The 24245-nt window shown below is 33.6% G+C and overlaps 1 protein-coding gene and 1 long non-coding RNA gene across 4 annotated transcripts in view; one reads left to right on the plus strand and one right to left on the minus strand.

Annotated features, from left to right (window-relative positions):
- Positions 1-1372: 1372 nt before the first annotated feature.
- Positions 1373-24245, minus strand: part of LOC102654450 — a 186326-nt gene continuing 163453 nt past the window's right edge. The window contains exon 7 of one of the 2 annotated variants that reach the window (XR_003306085.1): positions 1373-2005. This is a non-coding gene — a long non-coding RNA (uncharacterized LOC102654450). The remainder of the gene's footprint in view (positions 2006-24245) is intronic. The other variant, XR_408570.3, reaches the window with a different exon arrangement.
- LOC412926 (dipeptidase 1) overlaps positions 9258-24245 on the plus strand; it is a 148306-nt gene continuing 133318 nt past the window's right edge. For both annotated transcript variants that reach the window (XM_016916214.2, XM_396377.6), the window contains exon 1: positions 9258-9599. The gene's annotated coding sequence lies outside the window, so the exon portion shown is untranslated. The remainder of the gene's footprint in view (positions 9600-24245) is intronic.

A 24245-nucleotide genomic window follows, 5' to 3' on the forward strand; every position in this document is an offset into this window, starting at 1 on the left:
AACACTGTCTCAAATTTTCTTTTCAATCCTAATATATATAATTTTTATTAATTCATAATTGAAAATGTAATGAATTAATCACACGTAAAGAAAAACCACGAAAAACAAACTCGCGAGAGAGAGAAAAAAATCTCGGCAAAAACCATCGAACCTTCAAAATTTTGTTTCGACCCTATACGTGGCAACAAAAAAAAAAAAAAAAAAAAAAAAGAAATAAAATCAACGAGCAGGCCAAATCGACAAACAGAAATTTCGAAACTCGACGGCACCTCTCGAAACTCGAAAAGGAAAACAAGTCGCGTGCACGGGTCGCGTGATTACGAGACGAATATAACCGGCGACCATAAATTGTATCTCGTCGCTCCGACAAACAACGATTCTCTGCGCCCAATCCTTCATCCGATTTTTATCGATTCAGTCGACGCATCAATTAGCGTTATTATCGTTTCGTTACACCTCTCTCTTCTCTCTCTCTCTGTCTCTCTGTCTCTTTTTCCAACGCCACGCCATCCTCATTTACTTGTCCCTCCCTCGAGTCGTCGATAAATCGCCTCTGCACTCCTCGATTCAATCGGTGGAACGAATTTCTCGTTTCTTTTTCTCTCTCTCTCTCTCTCTCTTTCCGCAATCTTATCTATCCGTTCTTGTCCCTTTCTGCTCCGAGCGGGCTCTCCAAGGTTTATTTTACAGATTCGAGCTCTCGATAATACGGCGCTGTTAGATAATACCGGCAGACGGTTTTTAATTAATCGATCCTCGGGATGCATGCTTTTTTTTTTTTTGGAAAGGATGAGAGAAGTAGATCGATGTAGGGAGCTTAGAAGTGTTGCACGTGTGTGCGTGCGATGAAACGTTTCTTGACGATTGAACGCTTTCTTACGTTTCCTTTGTACTCGGAGTGTTTTGCGACGACGGTTTGGATTGTGATCGATTTTTTTGAGGAATTAAGAATTTGAGAGGAATTGATCCGCGAGGGAATTTTATAAAAAGATTTTTATAACAGGAATTGCATCGATTTTAATATCAGTTGTAATATCATTGTGCAAAGTGATAGTAGTGCAAATATTTATTCTTCTGATTTGGTAATGAATTTTTATAAAAAAAGTTTGTGGAATTATACTGTATATTTTAGATAAATAAATTCGTATACACATCTCTTGTTAAAAAAAAAAAAAAAGAAAATCTTTTTCCGGAATACATTTATCAGTTTCGAAAACTTGTTCCTTGAAAAAAACCAAAACAACTTATGGAATATTTATATCAAAGCTTCTATTTCAAATATTTAAAAGATATCTAAAATAAAATAAAAAAAATTTGAAATTGGAAAATAAAATCTTTTATTCGCGAAGGATCAAGTATTTAATCGAAATGAAAAATAAATTTCGACCGAAAAGTAATAATAATAATAATAATAATAATAATAAAGGAAAAAAGAAAAATACTTTAATGCTGAAATTTCGACGAGAAATCGAGACGAGAATTCACGTTTAGTAATAACGGATAAACATTGAAGTGCGTGCGACAGTTGAGAGAACGGATTATTAATTGGAGATTTCGATGAGCATCGATTCTTTTCACCCTCTTTCCTCCGTCAAAATAATTTCACCCCGATAATTGATCGGTCGTCGCTCGTTTATCATTCCAGTTTCGATTATTGTCGTTTAGATTTTTCATGCTCGTCATTGGGACATTTTCTATTATCTGCGACTTCTTGTCTCGTCGGGGATGAATCGAAACGAAGGAATTCGATTTTAATATGTAATAACGCGTAGCAGTCGAAACGAGATGGAAAAGCATCACTCCTCTGTGAAATTATATTCTGTGCGCAATGTATAACCGGTGATACGAGTCCTTTGTGTCCGTGGAAGAAATTGCGCGGGAGTACGAGTTGTAACGGGATAGCATTGTAAAAATTTCGGACTACAGAGTGAAAATACTTTGTTTTTTTCTTTCTTCCTTTCAAAATTCTTGTTTTTGCAAGCGAAGAAGATAGACGGTTTCTTTTCTGCAAACAAAAAAAAAAATTTTATCCATTGTTACATCTTTTATATTCTGAAAATGTAAATTTATTATTGCGGTGGATAGTTTCTTTTTACAAAAAAAAAAATTGATTCTTTGTTAAGATTCATTTCTAATTTTATTATTATTTGGAATTTATTTATGGATGATATGTAAATGTGTGAATCAAATCCATTTTGCGATGTTAAATTTTTCGCAATTATTTTTGGAATAATTTTAAAATTAAAAGTTTAATTCGTTTAATGTTAATTTACATCGTTGATTTCACCTGTCGTTTGTCATTTATTCTTAATAAATCAAAGAAAATTTCCTCTTATGAATATAAAATTAATCCTATTATATTTTTGGGAATAGAGATTATATCTTTAATAACTCGTCAAATTAAGTAGAATCGATGAAATAAACGTGCATATTAAAAATTGTAGTTTAATAAATTTTATTGGAAAAAAAAAGAAAAAAAGGAAACAAGAAAGCAAGTCGAAAAAGAAAATAAATTTTTATATCAATTACGAGCTTTCATTTTTCAGCTTGACGAATGAATTTTTACGTAAAAAATCATTTGAAAAAGAAAAAAAAAAAACAATTCTGTATAAATCTGCTCGAATTGATTTTTACGTGGTAAACGAATTGGAAATCATTTATTTTCCAATCAGAAATTTTGCTATTTATCGTGGATGCACATCATTTATCATAACTTCAATCATTTATTTTATTAGTGGACTATTTCAAATTTTTTGTATCACGGATAATGCAATTTTGAAATTTTCGATTAATCTTTCTTTCATCCATTTTTTTTTATCCATGATAAGTAATATATAATTGTATTTATATTTTAATGAAATGCAATATTCAGATTTTCAAAAATATCTACTTTTTCAGTAAAAATAAAATATCTAAGATTCAAATATCATTTTGATATATTTGATAACTTCGTTTCGTTCATTATAAAATTTAGGAAAAATGCTAAAAAATTAAATTTTAAAAAATTTAAAATAAATAATTCATCTTTTTTAAATTTACCAATCAAATGTATATATATATATATATATATGTATATGTATATGTATTTTATATTCGTTTAAAATTGAATCACTTTTGTTGTACAAACGATATAGTTGCCTTTACGTGTTCGCGCGTTGGAACAAAATATTGCGATCGTCAAAGTGGAATTTATATGAAAATTTGGAATTTTTTAATAACCCTGTCACCCTGTCTGATATTGCATACTCGCCCCGTGCTCCAGTTTTTCACCACCTGATCCCTAATTATACACTGGTTCCTTCAACAGAAAATATCGAGAGACAAGCGTGTCAATTCTCTTCGCAAATTAGGCGTGAAAATAATTAAAACGGGAATGGGATAACATGCCGGCCTATCCTCTTCAATTATTCAACGTGGAAAAATTCGATGGATCTTAACCTCAAATATATATTAGAATTTGATCTACCGTGTCGAGGATGTTGAGGAAATTCCATCGAACGTATCACGTTTCAAATATTATCTGAAAACTTTAACGCTAAAATTGTTCGACAAAATCGAATTGATCATTCTCCAATTATCGAAGATTATAGCGAAGCAAATTTTGATAAGATTAATATATAATTTTTATTCAGATGAAAAGATAATTATATATTTAGTTATATCGTGAAAATTATTCTAGTATTTTTTAATTTCAAAGGATACTTAAATAGGAATAAATAGGAATTTAAAAGAGAAGACACGTTGTACAATCAAGATTTCATAAAACGATTCGATCGATGTTACGATTACTTTTACATTTCATACAGTTTCCCCTTTGAAATAGACTGTAATAACAAAGAATATCGATTTAATCCAATTTGAAATCGAAATTAATTTCCAATACTTATCCGAAGAAGGGAAGTTGGTAAATGTCGAAAGAAATAGGTAGAAAGAAATACCGAGCACGATATCGAGGGTTCAGAATGGGTCGTCGATAATTCGAACTCGGATAAAGTTACGCAGAAACGCGTGTAATTAATTCAAACCGCGTCATTAATACCTATCAACGATATTACTGCGTTCTAATTGCATTATCTTTTAACATAAGCTCGTCTACCTTTGATTAATATAACACGATCATCATCTTCGAGTTGATTTTTAAAAGTTAATTAAATTTACGTTTCAAGAACAACTCGAGACGTTACATTCAGGCTTATTCTATTTCTCTTTATAACGATAATAATTTACGCATCCCTGCACTTCAATCGAACATTGAAAAATATTTAAATTTTTTTCAAAAAATATAAAACGTTATATTCAGCAAGAAAATATATCTTGCTTTACATTTACAAAAATTTACACACCTTTATATTCTTTAACTTTATATTTAAAAATATCGAATTCAAGGTAATAATTTACACATCCCTACGTTTCAATAAATATTAAATTCATATTCGAAAGATATAATTTTAGATTTTTTAAAACAGAATAAAACCAAAGCTTGACACTCTCCCCTTTAATCCCCAACATACTTCCGATCGAATGTGTAACGAACATATAAATTTACCTTCGATTCAACTTGATATTTTCTCCTATTCTTCACCACCAATACCCGCACACCCCTGCACACACTGGAATCGGAACAAGATCGATTTCGAGCAAGGGCAAAACTTCCGCTCTTCAGTTTCCACAATTATTTCCTTGAGGCGGCACGATTAAATCCCGGTAGGCGCCATTACCACCGCTGGAAAGGGATCCGAATCTACTTAAAATTAAATTAAGAACCGTTTAAAATCCCCTCCCCTCCTCCGAACGCTGTCAACCCCCAGGTTTCCTCGAGCCAAGAAAATGCGGAGGGACGTTCTCCGCAGAGAGAAAGAGAGAGAGAGAGAGAGAGAGAAAGAGAGGAGAGAAAAACCGAGGAGACCGACCCACCCACCTTATCCTCTATTTCTGTATAACTTAATGACCATGCTCGACCAAGGATAATTAAAGGGTAATTAACGTTGGCCACCAGCCGATTCGTCTTCGTGGTTTGTCGTTGGGTTGATGGTTTTTAAAAAAAATCTCTCTCTCTTTCTCTCTCTCTCTCTCTTCCTCTCTTCTTCTGGTTGCTTTCGTTCAGTACATCCAGCCAGGATTTCGGGATGAATGCGAAACTGGGTTACTGGCGCGAACGTGTTCCACGTGGAAACACGGGATGCTAATTTTTGTACCGTCGAATGAATGGTTCGGGCGGAAAGTTCGGTTTCGTTTCCCGGTAACATTTCTGGAAAATGTTTCTGCAGAGGGTGGATGTCAATGGGGGAGAGGGGAGGGGAGGGGAGGGGAGGGTGTAGTTAGGGGTAGTCGAGAGTTATTTTGTTCGATGATTCGAAAGGAATTTTCTCGTTTCAAGAGAGAAGAATGCATTACCGGCTGTTTTAAGTGTATTTGGATTGGGAATATGCGATCGTTTTCCCTTGAATTATTAATTTTTAAAATCATCTTCTGTTGCTATTGATTACATTAAAGAGGATAAATCTAAGAAGAGATTTTGTATTTGTTTGAGTTTGGATATAAAACGATAATATTGGAGAAGTTAGTTTTTCAATTTCAATTAGAATTATTTTTTTCGTACTTGTAAATATAAAAATGAGATAATTTATTATTAAATATACATATACGTATATATTTCTAAAAAAATAAAGTAAATAGTAAGAAAATATTCATAAAATGGATATCTTCGATCCATTCCTCGAATTTACAAAATAGATGGAACTCGTTGTCCAAATCGCAATTAACTTAAAGCGAATCCTTTCCTTCGTTCTTCAAAGATAATTATTAACGATAAATCTGCTTTAACCCTTATGCAACCCCTTTTTTCGACCTCTTCTCTTCTTCAACATAAACTCTATTATTTTTCTCCATCTTGCTTCCCTTGAGTTTCTTTCTCCAGAATTTTCCCTCTTAGAATTTCCTCTCCTCTTCCATTTCTTCCCTTCTTCTTGTTTTTATTCCTCTTATATTAAATATTCGCACAGTTTTACTCCATATGTTCCTTTTTCGGTTTTCTTTTTTAACTGCTGTACATGCATCACCCCTTTGAGATGTTTGACTTTCCTTATGGTGGAGTTACATTGTTTGTTGTTGTTCTGCGTGGGAAGTCGAAGGGACTTATTATCATACTTGCACAATTGAGATAACATTATCAGGGAATATTGTATTACAGTTGTAAAATTGAAACGTGTTACGTAATGTAATATTAATATTATCATTATTATGAATACAACTCAAGTTGTTTTACATGTAGAACAACATACGTTTGATGATAAAGTAAAATTTTATCGATACTCATTCAATAAAATTATCGGAGATAATTCTATTTGAATAAGAAAGAAACGTACAGAAATCTACGATTCACGATTTCATCGTGAAATATAACTTCAACGCTTTTTTGAAATCTGAAATTCGACCAAGACGAAAGATAACAAAGGATAATTTCGAAAATGTATATATATTTAATTGGCATATGGAAAAATAAGAACGTTGTTAAGGACAATTGTTGCAAAGTGGATGAACTGCAACAGTTCTCTTGTGAACCGCGTGAAAATGAAGTCGTTTATTCCACGATGCACGGATACAGGAAGAAGAAATTCAAGAGTTGGTATTTCTCACCCGGTGAGGAACCAGCTCGACATTCCTACAAGCTGTTCCTTTGTAATCTATACCGGTCGCCTTAGGAGGAAGACAGTGGAGCGAGAGAATCCATCAGAAGCTAGCGTCTTTTTTCAACCCTAGCATTCATCTGGGATAAAACGATAGTTTCGAGTGCATTCCAAAGAATGACAAAGGCGATGCTCGTTTTATTCCCTTTTCTAAGACGAATAATCGTTGGATTTATGATTGTCTCTGATTCTTTCTCTTCTTTTCTTTTCTCTCTCTGACTTTTTTGTTAGAAGCTTGATCTTTGCCTGAGTATGTGAAAGATATTAATATTAATTGTTGTATATTTCTAGCAAGATCAAATTTGCAAAAGCAAGATATTCGAATATTGTTACGAAAAATTACATGTTCTTCACCTTTGAGCAAAAATATTATTTCAATACGAGACGTTTTAAAGTTGCACATTTTCTTGTTTGAGATGAAAGTGTGGAAGAATGGTCGAAGAAAATAAAATTCTTTCGTTTGGAATGTAAATTGACGGTAGATGTAGCAAGTAATGGCAATTGGATTCGAAATTCTTGTGATAAGAAGAATAAATTTTATCTGAATATAAGTGAAGAATAACATCCATATTTGTCAATCAACTAATAAACTAAGTTAAATTAAGTATTGATTTCAAAAATTTCATAATTTAACTTAATAATTAGTAATTAATAATTTAATTTTTCTATTACTTTTGAAACGTCCTTTTCATTCCATACAAAAATGAACTTATCATTTTTTTCTTTACATTTTTCTAATACAATTGAATCATCGATAAGATTTAAGTTATTCGTACAAGTATAGGTGTCAAGTAACGATATATATATAAAAATATCAATATATATATGCGATATCGGATTAAAAAAAAATTTATCAAATATATAATAACAATAACAAATACTACAACATCGAAACCTTAAAATACATAGGAATTCAATCTCTGATTGGAGTATAAAATGGATTTCGAAAAATTGATGCGAGATTCATCGAATTTAACAGTGACAGATATTGAATTAAAAGTTGTATATCAAAAAATTTTGTGATTCGGTATTAATTAAAATTTTAATTTATAAAATATAATTATAAATTTCATGATATACGATGAAAATTAAATTATATAATATAATATAATATTAAATGTGCATATTATTTTTTGTATATGGATACACGGGTAATTTTTGGAAAGGGTGATAAAACAAGTAGAATTCTTATTCATTTTAAAATCTTTTTGGAACGTATAAATTGAATGTCGGATATTCGTATATGTACCGAACATTCTTTAGAAATGTGCGTCAATCAAACATATTTTTCTGGATTTAAAAAAAGGTAAAGCCAGATTTGTGTCCTGCTTTAAGGAATATTCCTCGAAGAAAGTTGATGGAACGTGAAGAAAACTGCGATTCAAATCTTGTGTATATTGATTTATAGATAGTTTCCATTAAAAATATAGATAGATAAGAAGCCTTTTACGAATTCTTATTGTTCTCTTCGTGTAGAACGACTATGAAGATTAAAGAAATACTTATTTTAAATTATGAAAATACATTTTAACTTTAATCATTTTACTCATATTGGAAACAATTTATATAGAATCGTTATTCTATTTTTCCTTATGAATATTCAATGTTAGATCGATAATTAATAACAGAAAATCTAATCAAAATTTTTAAATCGATCAAAAATCGATGGAACAGTGTTATAAATAAAAATATTCAAATATTCATTCACAAATCAATTTTATACTTCAGCTTATCTTATACTTAACACGTTGTAGCGGGATATACAAGTAACAAGGGAATCTCTGGCAAATTCTTTATTAGCAACAGTTGTTTCAAGTTAACTTCTCGCAAACAAAAGTTTCTCCCCGAGAAAGTAAGTTTTAAACGTTTAATCGAGTTTTGGCGTTGAACACTCTTATTCCTTAATATTCGACGCTATTAAGGAATTATATTCGATGCAGAACAATGATCGAAATTACTTGTGAAGAATTAAAAAAAGATTCGTAATTTTCACAGAGGAACAAAAAATTGTCTACGAATAATCCAATATATATTATCTTTCGATACGCACATTTCTAAAAAAAAAATAAATACCAATTCTTACGATACGGATATCCCACATTTTAAAACCTGAATCACTACGTTACAATACAATGTATATATAATAAAATCGTCAGAAAACCGTAACGTGTCATCGGAAGTAGATCACCACCGATCGCAAGAGTCATAAGAATCGCGCGGTAAAGCGTCCATGCACGCGCGCTCGCGCGTACCGTTCTACATAGAGAAAGACACGGAATATCATCCTTGAAGGCAGAGATTCTCCTGGAGGCCACGAGCTTCTGCGACTTTTCCTCCGGCAGCGATCGGAGCTTGCGCGAGGCCAGCTCTGCTCTCTGCTCCAGAGAGAGAGAGAGAGAGAGAAACATCGTACGAGGGGAGGAGGATAGAAGAGAGATAGACGAATAGAGAGAGAAGTCGTAGGCGCGAGGGGGACAACAACGTAGAACGGACAGAGAAGCAGGCGTGAAAGCTCGGTGGTTGGAGGAGGACAGAGGAGCGAGTGTGTGCAGCGAAAGGTACAGCGGGTTGGAAAGGGACGCGATGATTGCGGAAAGCCGAGGAAAGAGCGAGAAGAGCCGATCGTGGGTTTCGGGGGTGGTCGGGTTGCCATGGCAGCTGCCCCGGCCGGGTAGCAGACCCCAGTCTTGCCGCGGCGGTCGCCGAGTGCGCACGGCTCCATTCCTTGCCCGCTTCTCGTTCGTCTGGTCGGTGATATACTCGGTGATATATGCCCGGTTTTGCTCGTGGCTCGGTTTTAACCCGGTTCTGGTGAATAAGTCTGTATAAGTGATCAACGGAGGAGGCTGGCAAGTGCGCGCGACCGAGTTAACAGTTGGATGCCAACCGTGATCCAACGACATCCAGTAGAATGTAATTCTTTTGCTGCTTGTTTTCGCTCCAGTGTGATGAGATCGCCACGCGTGAATACCTGGCCGCGCCAGGTGTCCGATCGACGCAGATTTCTCTCTTTCTCTCTCTCTCTCTCTCTCTTTCTCTTTCTTTCTTCCCTGTCTTTGTCGCTCCTTTTCGGAACGAGAAAGCTCACGCACGGATATACACACGGTGATTTTATAATAGGAGTTGTATAGTGTTGAAGTGTCGGATGGATTACGCATCGCAACATCGGGGATTTTCGAAGGCTTTGATTAAGATTTTTGCGGCGGTGAACATATTTCTTCGCGGATCTAGGGTGGGATGAAAAGGTCGGGGAAGAAGATTGCTGGATTTTAGATCATAAAGTCGTGGAAACGCGTGGCTGTGGGGAAACTGAGATAAGTGTTTTCGAAAGTTATCGAGTGTGGGATTTTAAGGGATGGTCAATCCTCCGCTCTCCTTGGAATTCGTGGACATATGTGTGCAATAAAGTCCGTTTTAAACTTCTTTTTTCGTAGTTTCTTTTGGTTATATCGTTTAGCTATGATTCCAATCTTCATTTGGTTTTATAATTTATATGAAAAATTTTCTACCAACGAATTTAGACACTAATTTTATTTTTTAATTCATAGTGACATAAAAGTTTTGTTGAGCATTCTTGGAAAGCAAAATTTATTAGTTTTATTACAAGTGATAATGAGAAATTTTGAAGATAATATTTTTGCAATTTCTACGTATCAGTTTCTTCTATAAATTTCCTGATTTAATGTTTAGTATTTTGAAGGTGTGCTTATGTTATCAATTCTACTAATGCTGCATAGTGCAAATGAATTATGATCAGTGACATTAGTGTAAAACTTGATCATTCTGAGAAATTGAAATAGAATAGGAGCATTTGTATTCATTTGTATTACCAGTTTCTATTAATTATATACTCATCTTATACCAATAGAGATTAAAACGATCATTAATAATATAAAGTTTTCATCTAAGATTTTATTTCTCGGTTTTGTGATTAGTTTTGCTAATATATCACTGTTTTACATCAATGGAAATTCATTACATTAATAAATTTTTGAAAATTTTAGAGCAATATAGATAGATAGAATTCATTTTCTTCTTTTTCATGAACTATTCAATGTTATCTCGTCACTTTTATTTACATTTGAGAACTTAAAAGAAGAAGGATGAAAAGACGAGTAAAAATTTCTTTATTTTGAAAAATCTTGGAGCAATACATGCGTGTTACGTCTTTTTTTTTCGTGATTAAATATTTTATAGTTTTACAGTTTAAGTGGCATCAGTTTTACTCTCCGAAGTTGGGAGTATAACTCGTTTTATAGAAAGTTTGTTTGTCAGGATTTGGGAGGATTAAACTTCGCAGAGTACTTCAAATCTTCGATCCTTGTTTTCGTTAAGCTGTCTGATAGTTTCGCAAGAGTTTTAAATCGTACTTTAAGGAAGGAAAGGGATTTTTTTTTTTTTTTATTTGCTGTTCGTTCGTTTCGCGTTTTATGCGACTATTTTATTTCCGTGTCCGTAAAACACGAAGGATCTGTATGAAGAATCGACGATTGACCTGGAATCGTGTGACGACGAAGATAAGTGATAGGATCTCGTTTCTTGCATTTATGAACGATGCATAGTATCTGTTTTCTCGAGCTTAATTTTTGGGAAATACGAAATATTCTTCACTTGACGTTCCATTTTTAATAACTAATAAATAGTTTCTTCATAATCAAAAGAAATTCGATTTTTCGATGTGCTCGATGACTCGAAGGAAGATATAAGATTTACTTTAAATACTCTATATATTCAACGAAGGAATTATAATAATCAATTTTCAAATCGCAAACTCAAATTGGTTTTGGATAATTTTACTTGTCGAAATTTATATTTGGAATTTGTTTACATTCTCCATGAATCGTAATATCTGATTTCCAACTTCGAATCTTATTAGAAAATGTTTCATTCGTTTCAATATTTATCAACTTCTAAAGCTTGCCATTTATCTGTATCTCTACAATATCCAATAATATTTTCAATCTTTATTATTACTTTCTTAATTTCATTTATCGCCTAAAATTCGTTTACTCTTTCCAAAACTTTTTCACGGAAATCTCTCGAGCATCACCTCGAAACGCGTCTTCTTCTACCAAAAAATTCCGCACAGAAACACCACCAACGATCCCCTCCTCACGTTCTTCGGATGCTGTAAAAATTTCACATCCTTCCCCTCCCCTCCCTTTCACGCGCGTATATAAAATTATCGAGCGCTGTGGAAACACGTTCCACCGCAACATCGGCCGTATAGGTAAATAAACCGGGCTCACTTTCCCTCTCGTCCACGATTTTCAACCCGCGGCTTCCCGATACCTCGCCCACCTGAATCGCCGCCCCCTACCCTCGACAAACAATTTTCCATCCGTGATGACGGCTCGTTTGCTTCCTGCTTAACAGGTTCACGCCCGCCGAAACAGGAAACGAGACACGGTTGAGAGATGCGAGATCCTTGGCTGGCTGGGAGATAAGCGAAGGAACGTAATTTTCAAAATTGAGACTGGAGAAGGTCTCTCTCTTTCTCTCTTTCTCTTCTCGCCTCGTTGCAATCTCGTTTCTCTCCGTTGATCTCGAAGGATCTCGTAGTGGCACACTTCTGATCGTTCTTCGTCAGTTTTATTAAGGCCGACCTCAACACTCTCAAACATTCGTGGGTTGTGTTTTTTTGTTGACGATTAAGTAGAAGAGAAAATTGCACGGGGATGGACGTGGAGGAGGGATGTAAAATTTTCAGAGAGTTTATCTCGTCGCGGTGTAAATAAGTTTATTACTTTTTAAGGAGTTGAGAATTGATTTCTCTTTTTTTAAGAAAGCGGGAGGGGAATTCATTCCTCTGTGATGTTTAAGGATCAAGAGAAAGATTAAAAGATTAGTTAGATGTTCTCCAGTGTGATGTCCAGTTTTAATTGGATGTTATTTTTTTTTTTTATAAACTTTTGGATGAAATTTATTTTACAGTGGATTCTGAAAAAGATTCGGGCAAGATATTCAATGTTTTTTTAATATTATAAAATGCAAATATACGTGTGCAAATTAGATTTTATTTTATTTTTTTTAAGTAATATAAAATTTTGTAACGATACTTTTTTTTTAATAATTGCGCGTAGATTGTTATTTTGTGAGAAAAATAGTAGATGTATTATTTATGGATGGAAGTGAAAAATTTTCGGAATATTTTAATAGTTAATTCGAAGTTTTAATTAAAATGATCGATTGAATCTTTTTCATTTCTTTTGAAAAAGCAAAATCTTTTCAGGAGATTGAAACATTCGATATTTCTTATTTCCATTTCGATTGATGTCTAAAGGTTATGGATCGACGAAAGAAGTTTTCAAGTATTCCTTTTGTATTTGTTCATACATTTTCAAGTATTCGTATCGTGTGCATTTTCTATCCATCGATGAGTTGGCTAAAGTCTTTACGTGTCTTTATACAAAGAAATTTAAAACCTGGTCCTTCTTTTTTTCGTTTGAACACGTTTGAAGATATTTGTTCATGATACGTGAAACGTGTCGTTGAATGTGTATTATCATAATTGATGTAATAATTTGTAATTACATTGATAGTACAATAATACGAATTATAGTATAAAATATAAGCATTGTAATATGCATAAAACAATATAAAATAGAATATAACAATATCATAATAACAATAGTTTTTGTAACAACTGAAACTAAAAAAAATAATCAGAATTTTATAAAATTGACGCAGAACAGAATTTTACCAACAATTGTTTATACATGTGTATTTAATAGAAAGAAACAGACTATTAATTATTGTATAATAAATATCCTTTTGTGAGTCTTGTTTCCAATTATTTTAATAATAATGATAAACGTTTGACAATTGTTTTCGTTTGTTTATTGTTTCGTTAAAAAAATGTTTCAGTTTATTATTTCTTTCGGTAAAATAAATAATAATAGACGATAAAATAAAACTTTTCGAATGAATTTTCCCTAAAGCAACCACGTTGTATTGTTTTCAAAATAGAACGTAACAAAATATTCAAACCATTTTCCTCTGTCAATATAATCTTGACCACATTCTAAACATTTTTTATAAAATTAAAGTTTTCCGTGCTCACAGCGTATTATTCACACTAATTATATCACTGTTACACTATTATGACAAGAAATAATGATTATTTCTTGAAAAAATACGAACAAACATGATTCAAAAATAGAAGAATAACTCAAAGAACATGAATTCCTTTTCTCAAGTTTTTGTTTATTTCTCAACTGATCAATTAAAATTTCACTTGATTTTTTAGCAATGGAGAAGCACACGACTATTTCCTTTTCTAAGTAACAAGACTTCTTCTGATACAAGTGTTCTGATGAAGCACAGGACTAGAAATCTCTCACCCAAAGATGATTCTTCTAATAATTAATCCAACATTTAGTCACAACTTTTTAACATTTATATTCTTTATTCGTTAATATTAATACTTACTATTTTTTTTTTGTTTAAAGTATTTAAAATTTACTTGCCAACACCAGTAATACACAATATACGAATAATAGAAAGATCCTTACTCGCTTAAATCGCTGAAAGCAACGCAACACCCACTCATAGTTCCTATCTCACCCTCGAAAACTTCGCAAACACGAGATCATTCCTCCACCACCCCTCCTCCACCAGCCTCGAAAAGAATTCGGCGTAACGCCACCTCTGAGGAACTCTTCCTCCGCACCGAATATTCCAAGGAGACCTTGTTCTCCTCGTTTTCGCAACCAGTTGCTTCAAGTTTCATTTTTTTTCTCTCTCTCTCCCTTTTTTCTCGCGTTAGAATTCGTAAATTGAGTGTGAATGTTGGGTATCGTTAGTTACTCGATTTGTTCAGGATGATACATGATACGTTATTACTTTGTGATGACTTGTCTTTCAACTCTGATTACGATCTGATTCAGAATTCTTATTTCTTTTCGTCATATAAAATATATAATAAAATTGGAAAATTAAATTATGCGTCATTAAACTTCACAAAAGTGAATCTGAACGATTAATATTGACACAATTTTTAGAAATTAATAACACTCTTCAGTAGAATAATATTTCACGTTATTTATTATTTATTGCATACTCCAATTCTTCTTTCATTCATTATAACAAATTGCAAAGTGTTCCCAAGCTTTTTCTTATAAATAAAAGCTAATATAGAAGAATAATTACTTATCAATATATTAATTTTATAAGTCAGATCCATTCCACCGCGTTAAATACAATAATTATTAAATTATCGTTCCTTAAAAGAAACATCTGTCTTCGAAAGGATGAAACTGTCTCCATCGAGAGCGCACATATATATCCAATATCCCGGCCAGTCGAACGTAATTCTTCCCCAGGAAGACGTTCTCGGACTTTTTTTCCATTCCCACGGTGGAGATTTCCACGCGACGATCGTCTCGATATCGTCCCGATATCCGCTCGATATCGATCAGCCGACGCGGCTTTCGTCCCGCTCTCGCTCAGGAAACACGTGAAGTCGATGGATTGATTGGCAACGGTTCAATCGCGTCGTAAATAAAACGTACGTGCCACCCAGTCGCTACCTAGATGTCTCGATAAATAGCGACCTCTTGTTATCTTTTCCAGACGTTTCTCGTGCGATTTCTTTCTTCCCTTCGCTATTTTCCTTTTCATTGTTTTCTTCTTCTCGTTCGAGAAGGGAGGAGGGACGATCGAAGTTTCGAAGATTTTTGAATTTTGTAACAGGGAGGATGATTGGAGGGATGTTGGTTCTCTGATGTGGAATCTCTGGAGGATATTTGGGAAAAGTGATTGTCGAAGAAGATATGTTTAAGATGTATTTTTCAAAGGGGGAATAAGTTTCTCTTTTCTATTGTTTTTTTGGTATTCATAGAAATGTGAAGAAAGAAATATATAAGATGAATGTTTAGATAAATATTTTGAAGAATTCTAAAAGAAATGTTCAGATTGTGAGATATTGAATTAAAATGGGTTTTCAATTGGGGAGATTTAAATATTGTTAGTTAGTTGCTTCTGAAATATTCAGTTTTGGAAAGTTTTCAAAGTAATATAAAGATACATATATTGTCCAGAATATTTAAAAATACTAGTTTCAATCAGAATAATATTATAATCATTTAAAATTTTTAATTAATCAAAAGTAAATACTATGTACTTTACTTTTTAAAGATTTTCTAAAAACTTTATCTTAGACAAAATTTCAAACTTCTCAATCTTCACAATTGCAACTATCCAACTGTGCAAAGAATATTTCTTCATCTCCAATAACTTTCATAAATTTAATATGATCCAATTAGACAAGCTACACTATTTTCTTACGATGCATAGCATTTTCCACAAAATCACGTATAAAAAGAAAAAAAAAAATGCAATCTTGAAAATTACATTTCCTACGAGTTCTCTTTTGAACGAGCAAGTATGCACGCGTATCGTCCACAAAGCAACGAAAAGCAATCGTTTGTAAATTGTCTGGCAGTGGTAGAGGAATTACAAAGTCCAATATCGGCCAATTCACGTTGTCCCATCACAGGTGCCTGTTAATCGTGCGGAAGTGTTTGACGAAACAGCTGGAATAATTTCTGTTTCTGAACACACTGTGGCCGACGTTTGAACGCGGGTATCTCTGATCTTTCAAACGATCGTGACCGATATCAACCTCTAATTGAAATTGAACTCGTGTTAAAGACTTCGATTAACGACCGGCAGTGATATTTCCACCGATGAAATACGTGTGCAGTGATATCGCCAGTGAGAGGAACGATTCGACGAGGAAGAAGAAGAGAAAGAAGAATACAAATACGAATTAACGACGAGTGACGATGTTATGTTATATTTTCGTTCCCTCTTCGCCATGTTTTCGTTTTCAAAAAGGAAAATAAGTGGGTGATGTTGAGCGGTGATGTTGTACCGTGATGACGAGCAGTGACGATCGCAAATTCTGATGAGTATTTATGAGGATATTTGGAAAATTGTTTGCCCAAACAAGAAGTAAGTTCGTGTGGAAAACACAGGTAGAGTATCCTCGAGTGAATTCGACGATTTATCGTTAGATGAAATTTCGAGATGCGAAGAAGATTATTATTTAGAATTACACGGAAATATTTCCACAATCTTATCTATCGATATATACAATATTTTTCTTTTTTTTTTTACAAATAATTATAGAATCTTTCTCCCTATTTGCAATTCAATTTGAATAAATTTCCCAGTGAAATTTACTCATCGAAATTCGTGTATAAATAATATATTTTGAAATCGTGCCATTTAATCATAATAATTTAAGATCTATATAAACATCGACGTAATACAAATCTCGAATTCTAAACACGACAATTTAAACACACGACAAAGGGAAAATAAGAAACATTGTTCATCTATCTCCAAGAAAAATAAATAAATAGAAACATTCGATCAAATATTCTCGCAAATGACTCACTCGTTCGAACGCATTTCGATAGAGCGGATCGGCAATCGAGCACGACAAGATATCCAAGGGTGATTAATCCGACAGATTCGAAAGCAAATAGCCGCGTTTCCTCGCCGATACCACCCAGGGATCTGGGTGCTCGGCTGATTTTTACGCAGCGCCGCAATTTCATTCTCCTCAAACAAGATCGTTCCCAACCATTTTATAGATTCTCGATAATTAAATCGAGGAATCGCTTTCCAAACCGATTTCTCCACCGTCGAATCGGATTCGAATTTTACCAAAAATTTGATAATCCTTGTATTTCCATTATTTGTGATTATCATTCGTTCGAATAACGAGGATGGATCCATTTGGATGCTGAATTATTGAACGAAACGATCGGTGAGATTCTTTTTGATTTTTTGGTCGAGTTAACTATATCACGGACGTATTATGGAACAAAGAAATTATAATTATAATCGTATTGTCGTTAAGTTTTTGTCGCTTTTCGTCATTAACTGATTTAACTCGAAAGTTAAAAGCGTCCGTTTATTTTCCCGTTCAATTCAATATGCAATATCCTTGTTTGATGCGCAACAAAGTTTTATGGAATTTTAAAAGAAACTTTAAGGAATCAAAGTTTAATTCTCGATATTGTATTACGTGGAAATATTAAGTTTCTTAATTTCTTCCTTGGTTGGTCTTAAACTGATTTTCCCGCTTCCTCAGAAATTTTTCTTTTCTTTCTTTAAGGAGAAAGTGTTATAACGATTTAAATACTTCCAACTCGAATTTACTTCTTTTCAAATCAGATCTCGTTCAAAAATTATTGAAAAATAATATATCGTGTATATCTAACATCGATTTGAAAATAATTCGCGTAGAAAGATTCCTCTAGAATGGATTATTGGTGTCGAAATCTTGTGGTGGTATCGCAGCGATACTATGGCATTCGTTGATTAGAACGCGTAATTACAGTTTCATCTCGTTAGAGGGTAAACGATTGCATTCTCATCACGGTGGACAATAAACCGGTTCGGTGATTACACGTCGTGATTCGAGGGACAGCTCGTGCTTACGCGAAATTGATGCACTCCTTTTGTTTCGTGACGGTGTCACTGGAATGCGCTCACGTCTGGCCATTCGCGCCCCTATTCCACTTACTACTTCCATGCATTCTACCGTCTCGTATCTCTCGTTATCTCCTTCTCTCTTTTTCTCTCTACTCTTTATTAAAAACGATTGTCGTTGGTATTGTTGCAAGTGCGACGACAGAAGAAGATTACGAATGGAAGGGAAATAAATTCCAATTTTAGGAGGCCAACCAACAAGATAATTCATCTCACTGGCGAAGATGGAAAAATTGGAATGAAAATCTCTGGTTTCACTTTCGCAAGGGTTAGATATCTATTCATCCGAGTTTTTCATCGGGATCGAATCGAAAGGTTTCGCGGGTTGAATGAAAAAGGCGCGGAGAAACTGGTTGGAAAGATTCCTGGCTCGATCGTATTTTTGTCGCCGGTATTCTTTTCTCTCTGGCCATCCGTGAATCCACCGTGAAAGTATCTCGAAACGATATTATCGCGAGGGAAGCTGTCGAGATTTTTATCGGTCCACTTGCTCCCCCGACAAAGACAACCTCTAACCTCTTCTCCGTTCTTCCACCGTTTCCTGGACGGTGAATATGGCGAAGATGGATTTTGAAAGATGGATATCGTATCTCGTGTATTCGAAAACTATTCGAAAGGAATGAATATTATAGCGATAATATTGATTTATAGTTTCCAATTCGATCGAGTTTTTCCAAGTTTCGAAATTGGATAATTTGAAAAAACATGGATAAAGTTTATCAAAATTTCTTACGTGATTTTAGATTAACGAGATGAAATTTCTTCTCTGCAAGAGAATCGTTTCACGGAGAGTGATGGAGAGCTGTAATCTTGGAATAAGCAGAGAATTCGATAATCCATCCCCGTCTGTTGTTCGTCATAATACGGCCTAAGTAGTTTGATGAAGCGTAAATACGGGTGGAGGACTGTTACGAATTTTGTATGGCCGAGAGGTGAGAGAGAGAGAGAGAGGGAGAGAGAGAGAGAGCTAACAGAGTTTAGTGGAGTGAGTTATTTGTGGTCGGACAACCGCACAACGGCCTGCGAAATTTTCGATCGAGTTCCTCTCCCTGGCGATTTTTGTCAGTGTCAAAAAAAGCAATAATTCGACGAAGCGGGCTGATCAATTTTCGAGGGAAAAGATATTGAAAATAATTGCAAAAATCGACGTTCCAATTTTTCATTCGATGAGAATAATTGTTTCTCGAATTAGATATTTTCTATCATTCGCGGATAGCTGCGATATAGGAAATGGAAATTAAAATTGAGCAATAAGTTTAGCTTTTAATAATTTCATTTGATTTGTAGATCGATCGTTCGCCATCGAAAATCGAGTTAAATTAATTCGAAAGGAAATCTAATGATATATTATTATTTATGAAGTGGAAAGGAAACATCAATTCGATCTAACTTTTCAACCTTAAATTACACCGCTAAATTAACACTTTAAAAATTCATTCAACCCTTTTGAAATGGATTTTCCTTTAAATATAATAATAAACGTATCATAATAAATTAATAATCTCGCTTCTTGGATGGATCCACTATTCAAAAAATCCCAACAATTCAACAAGCTTCGAATCCTTGCTGCTATAATGAATTTAAAAAAAGAAAATCCAGCAACATCTTTCTTTCTTGAACCAAGCAAGAATCATCGATCGAACCATCGACTTCTCCTTCCGATTGAAACTGGAGAAAAAAAAAAAAACAAAAGAAAAGAATCGTCCGCATAAAACAACAATCGATATTGATTTATGCAGATCCCCTCCAAGTTGGGGCGAGATATGATTTATGCGAAATTCCCGGTGAGACAGATTCGTGGTACGCTCAATTACAGACAGGCCACGCTAAATAACGAAAGGTGGCCGTGATAGATGGAGACAGGTGTATCCAAGCCCCGATTGCTTCCTCCGACTAACAAGAGAGGTTAAAACGATTGCCAGACGAAATGCGGCCGGATTGCATCCGTGCTCGGTCCTACATTAGCATATTTATGAAGAGGGAATATTCAGCGGAACAGGGAGGGAGGGAGGGGAGGTGGATTTAATCGATCTTTGACGAGCAATACGTCCCTTCCCCCCTCGCGCCCTTAGAATCTGTCCGTTCGAATAATTAATCCGGCCAGTAATACGGAATTGAATTTTCAGGGAAAGTTTTCGAAAGAGGGAGGGAGGAGAGGGTTTTTTTTTGAGGGCCTTTGATAAAAAAAGTTTGATAAGAATCCTCGAAGAGGCGGCGTTTTTTTTATCTCTCGACGGGAAAGTTGGATTAAAAATTATGGAAATAATATTTGATAACCGGTCTCGATATGTTGAAGTTGGAGGAAGAGGATTGTTGGAGAGATTTTTTTTGTATTGTTAAGGAAGAAAAGGAAATGGGAGAGATTAAATTCGTGTAATTTGATCGTGCGATTATTGACAATTGAAGATTGGGTGTAATTTGGCTGAAAAATAGCTTTTTCTTTTTTTTTTATTTTATTATATAAAACTTGAAAGTATCAAGTATTTAATAATTAAAGTGAAAAGTTTTCGAAGATCGAAGCTCGAAGGTGGTGATGAAAGAAATAAATTTTAATATATACTCTTTGAACAGGATTTATTTTAATACGTGGATTAATATTGTTAACTTTTAAAAAGTGAAAATATGTAAATTAATTATTACAAAATGTTGCAGTTGAGATTAAAAGTTTTCATTAAATATCATTATTTGGATTGATTATTGGAAAATTTAAAATATATTTATTTAACAATTTTGATCAAAAGTATTATTTATCAGGCATTATAATATTGAATATTTATTTTGTATTCACACTCGCGAAAGGAGTTATATTCAATTTCATATTCGAACTTTAGTTATATTTATATTTTCAAATTGGATGATATTGGATACAAAATTAATATTAAATGTTAAATATTAAGTTAAGATTAAGTTAACCATACTAACAATTTCAAAATGAAAATAACATATTTTAATTTTTAATTAAATCTTTTCTAAAGCTACAGGATATATTATTCTCTCGACACAATTATAAACATCACAAAAATATATCTGATTGAAAAAAAATATTAAGAAGAATAAATAAAAATAAAAAGCTTCGATTCAAAAATATATGCTCATCGAAAATTATTGAAAATAATTCTTTTTCTCTAAGCAAACCTTCCACTTATCTCTTATCGTCTTTTTTGGACACGTTTCCCCATAAAGTTCACACGTGCCCTAAAATTCTGGCACATCGTCGTCGATTCTTTACTTTTCCACTTTCAACTCGACAACACGTGGCGCAAATACGTATACAACGTAAACCATTTATACACGTTGTGAAAAATTATACCAAGAAATTTAAATAAAATCCAGATAAACGAAACTTGCCAAACAATTAAAGAACAAACCTTCTTATAAGTGTCCAAATAGTTTCAAGCAGTTCAAAAAAATTAACCAACAATAATTTCCAAATCATCGAGACATTTTTGAAAAAAATCGTCATCAGAGCGAAGCAGATCGTGGGCGGCCGGCATCGTCAAAGTATTCGTCTTTCAAAGAGTTTCGATCGATCGAGGGAGAATGATAATTCCTTTGACGACCGCGAATGCTCGCCCGGAAGATTGAATCGAAGTTGGAAAGAGGAGGAGGGCGTTCTTACGGTCCCAAGAGTTCGACGGATCGATTTGACCGATGGAGAAGGGCCCTCCCCCCTCCCCCTAACCGACCAGTGGGCCTTAAGTGATTGTCGATATGTCCTTTGACCGCGACCAATCTCGTGAGAAGGATATAATCCGCCCCTGGTTGGCGTGATTCGATTAGGATCGATCCTCCTCTCCCCTATTCCCCGCCCTGGCTGGCTCCATCTTCGATTACCATGCCCTTTGACCCGATGCCGAACGTTAATAGAATGCGAGGCAACCTCGCGAGAGCAGGGAAAAGAATTCTCGTTACTCTTGCGAGAATTTAAGGGTTGTGTTTCCAATGGGGAAAGTATATTTCGAGGGATGATAAAAGGGGGGGATTTTTAGAAAATAAAGTTAAGAATTTGGTCAAGAATTTATTTTTTTTTTCTTTTTCATTCGTTCGAAAGAGAAAGGAGCATTGAAAAAGTAAGTTTAGTTTTAAAAATTTCGAATAATAAATTAATTTGAATTATAATATTGAAGTAAGTTTATTCGTAATTATTAAATTTTGTTCATCGTTCTATTTCTAATAAGAGAAGATTCATTGGACTGGAAGATTAGATTTAATTAACCTGGTTTTCTTTCAATTTTTTTTTTTTCGTTATTTGTAATCACTATTTATAGACTTCTATTATTTATAAACTTAGGGGTTGAATGGATTGGTCTTGTACACGTGGGCGTCTGCCTTTCTCAGGGGTAGAGGTATTTTGCTAGAAATAGACGATGTATAGAATGATTAACCTTGACGAGGTTTCTTTTTTAATTAATTTTTTCTCTCTCTTTTTCCTTCATCATTCACGATCACGTATATTGGTAGCACGCAACGTGAACATTTTTGTATCCAAATTTTGTATCCAAATCAATCTAACGGAAATTTAATCCGGACTATCATTCGTTACATTTCGTTGCAAAATTTGATAAATACAAGAAAAAAAAAAGAAGAAGAAAAATTCGAGGAAAGAGAACCACAAAGATACTAAAAAGACACATTTATAAGAAGTGGAACTTTAAGATAAGGAACTCGCTCCCCTGACAATTCTTGGAAAGGCAAAATTAGAAAAGTTTTGATACATTTTCCAAGCGAAGTTTTAAAAACAACTTTGATATGACGAAGACATTTTAATTCGACACGATGTAATAAAAAAAGTATTGGTAATGGACCAAGTGAAATGAAATGTAAATTTCATTCTTAATGAAACAGTGGAAACAATTATCAGAGGAAAAGATGTGGCAAAATCTTGCAAAGGGAAGTCTAGGTTTGAGAAAACCTATAAAATTTTCTGCGATTCTTTAAAACTTTCTCTGATTCCGAAGTGTATATAAAATAAAAATTGCAAAAGTGTAATGTAACTTTCACAATGCAATGAATCTTAGCAACGATCGATCCATCGTGTGAACGGAGTTTGATCAATTTTTAAAACGACAAATTAATTGTCGAGGAAAATTAACTATATTTAAGTTACGATCAATAGCGAAGTGAATGCTTCATAGAACCTATTAATTATATGAGTTCGAGATTATCGGATATTATGTGCAAAAGGGGGTTCGTCTCTGGTGAATTTAGGTCAAATTACAACCAAGTTTCTGAACTATAAACTTTAAACTTGTCCAAGCCTATTGAAATAATAGTTGGATGATTTCTCAGAGGAATCCTTTCTTCTTATTTTCTCCAGCAAATAAATTTATAATTGTTGGATCAATTCGTTTCAACTGTATTTAAAAAGAGAGAAACCACATTTTATTTCTCTATTGATATCTTTCAATGAGAAATTAAATTTTCTTTTTTTGAATCAATTTGTTTTTCATGAAAAAATTCCTCCACGTGTGTGAAAATTTCTATACATCAAGCTATCATCGTAATTTGTTGATTGGATATTTGAATTAATAAACGAAGAGATGAAAAAAGAAGAAATGATTTTAAATGGATAGATTTTATCGAGGAATTAATTACATCTGTGATTTTAAACGATTTAATTTGTATCGAAGAATTATATTGGATAATAATGAAGGGTTAATTGTTTAATTAATTGGATTTGATTAAATGGATCTGAAATAATTTTAAGGGAAATTCAAGAGATATATGCTTGCAATTTTTTTCTGATATTTTTCGTTTAAAATTAGATGTGTTTTAAAACTATGCACGAAAGAATTTCTGGAATTCTATTTGCCACTCCTAACGTGTTGGATATTCGAGTTAATAGCAAGAGAGAAAAGCAGAGAAAAAAAATTATATACTTGCAATTTTAAATGCTGAATTATATCGAAGAAGTAATTATCTGCTTATTAATCTGATATTAATTAACTGTCTACTATTTGAATGGAATTAATTATCTATGATTCTAAAAGTAGAAGAATTTCGAAGAGTCAGTTGTTTAATTATTATTCCAAAAAACTAGTGGATTTAATT

Source organism: Apis mellifera, linkage group LG14 (assembly GCF_003254395.2).
Source record: "Apis mellifera strain DH4 linkage group LG14, Amel_HAv3.1, whole genome shotgun sequence".
Lineage (NCBI taxonomy): Eukaryota > Metazoa > Arthropoda > Insecta > Hymenoptera > Apidae > Apis > Apis mellifera.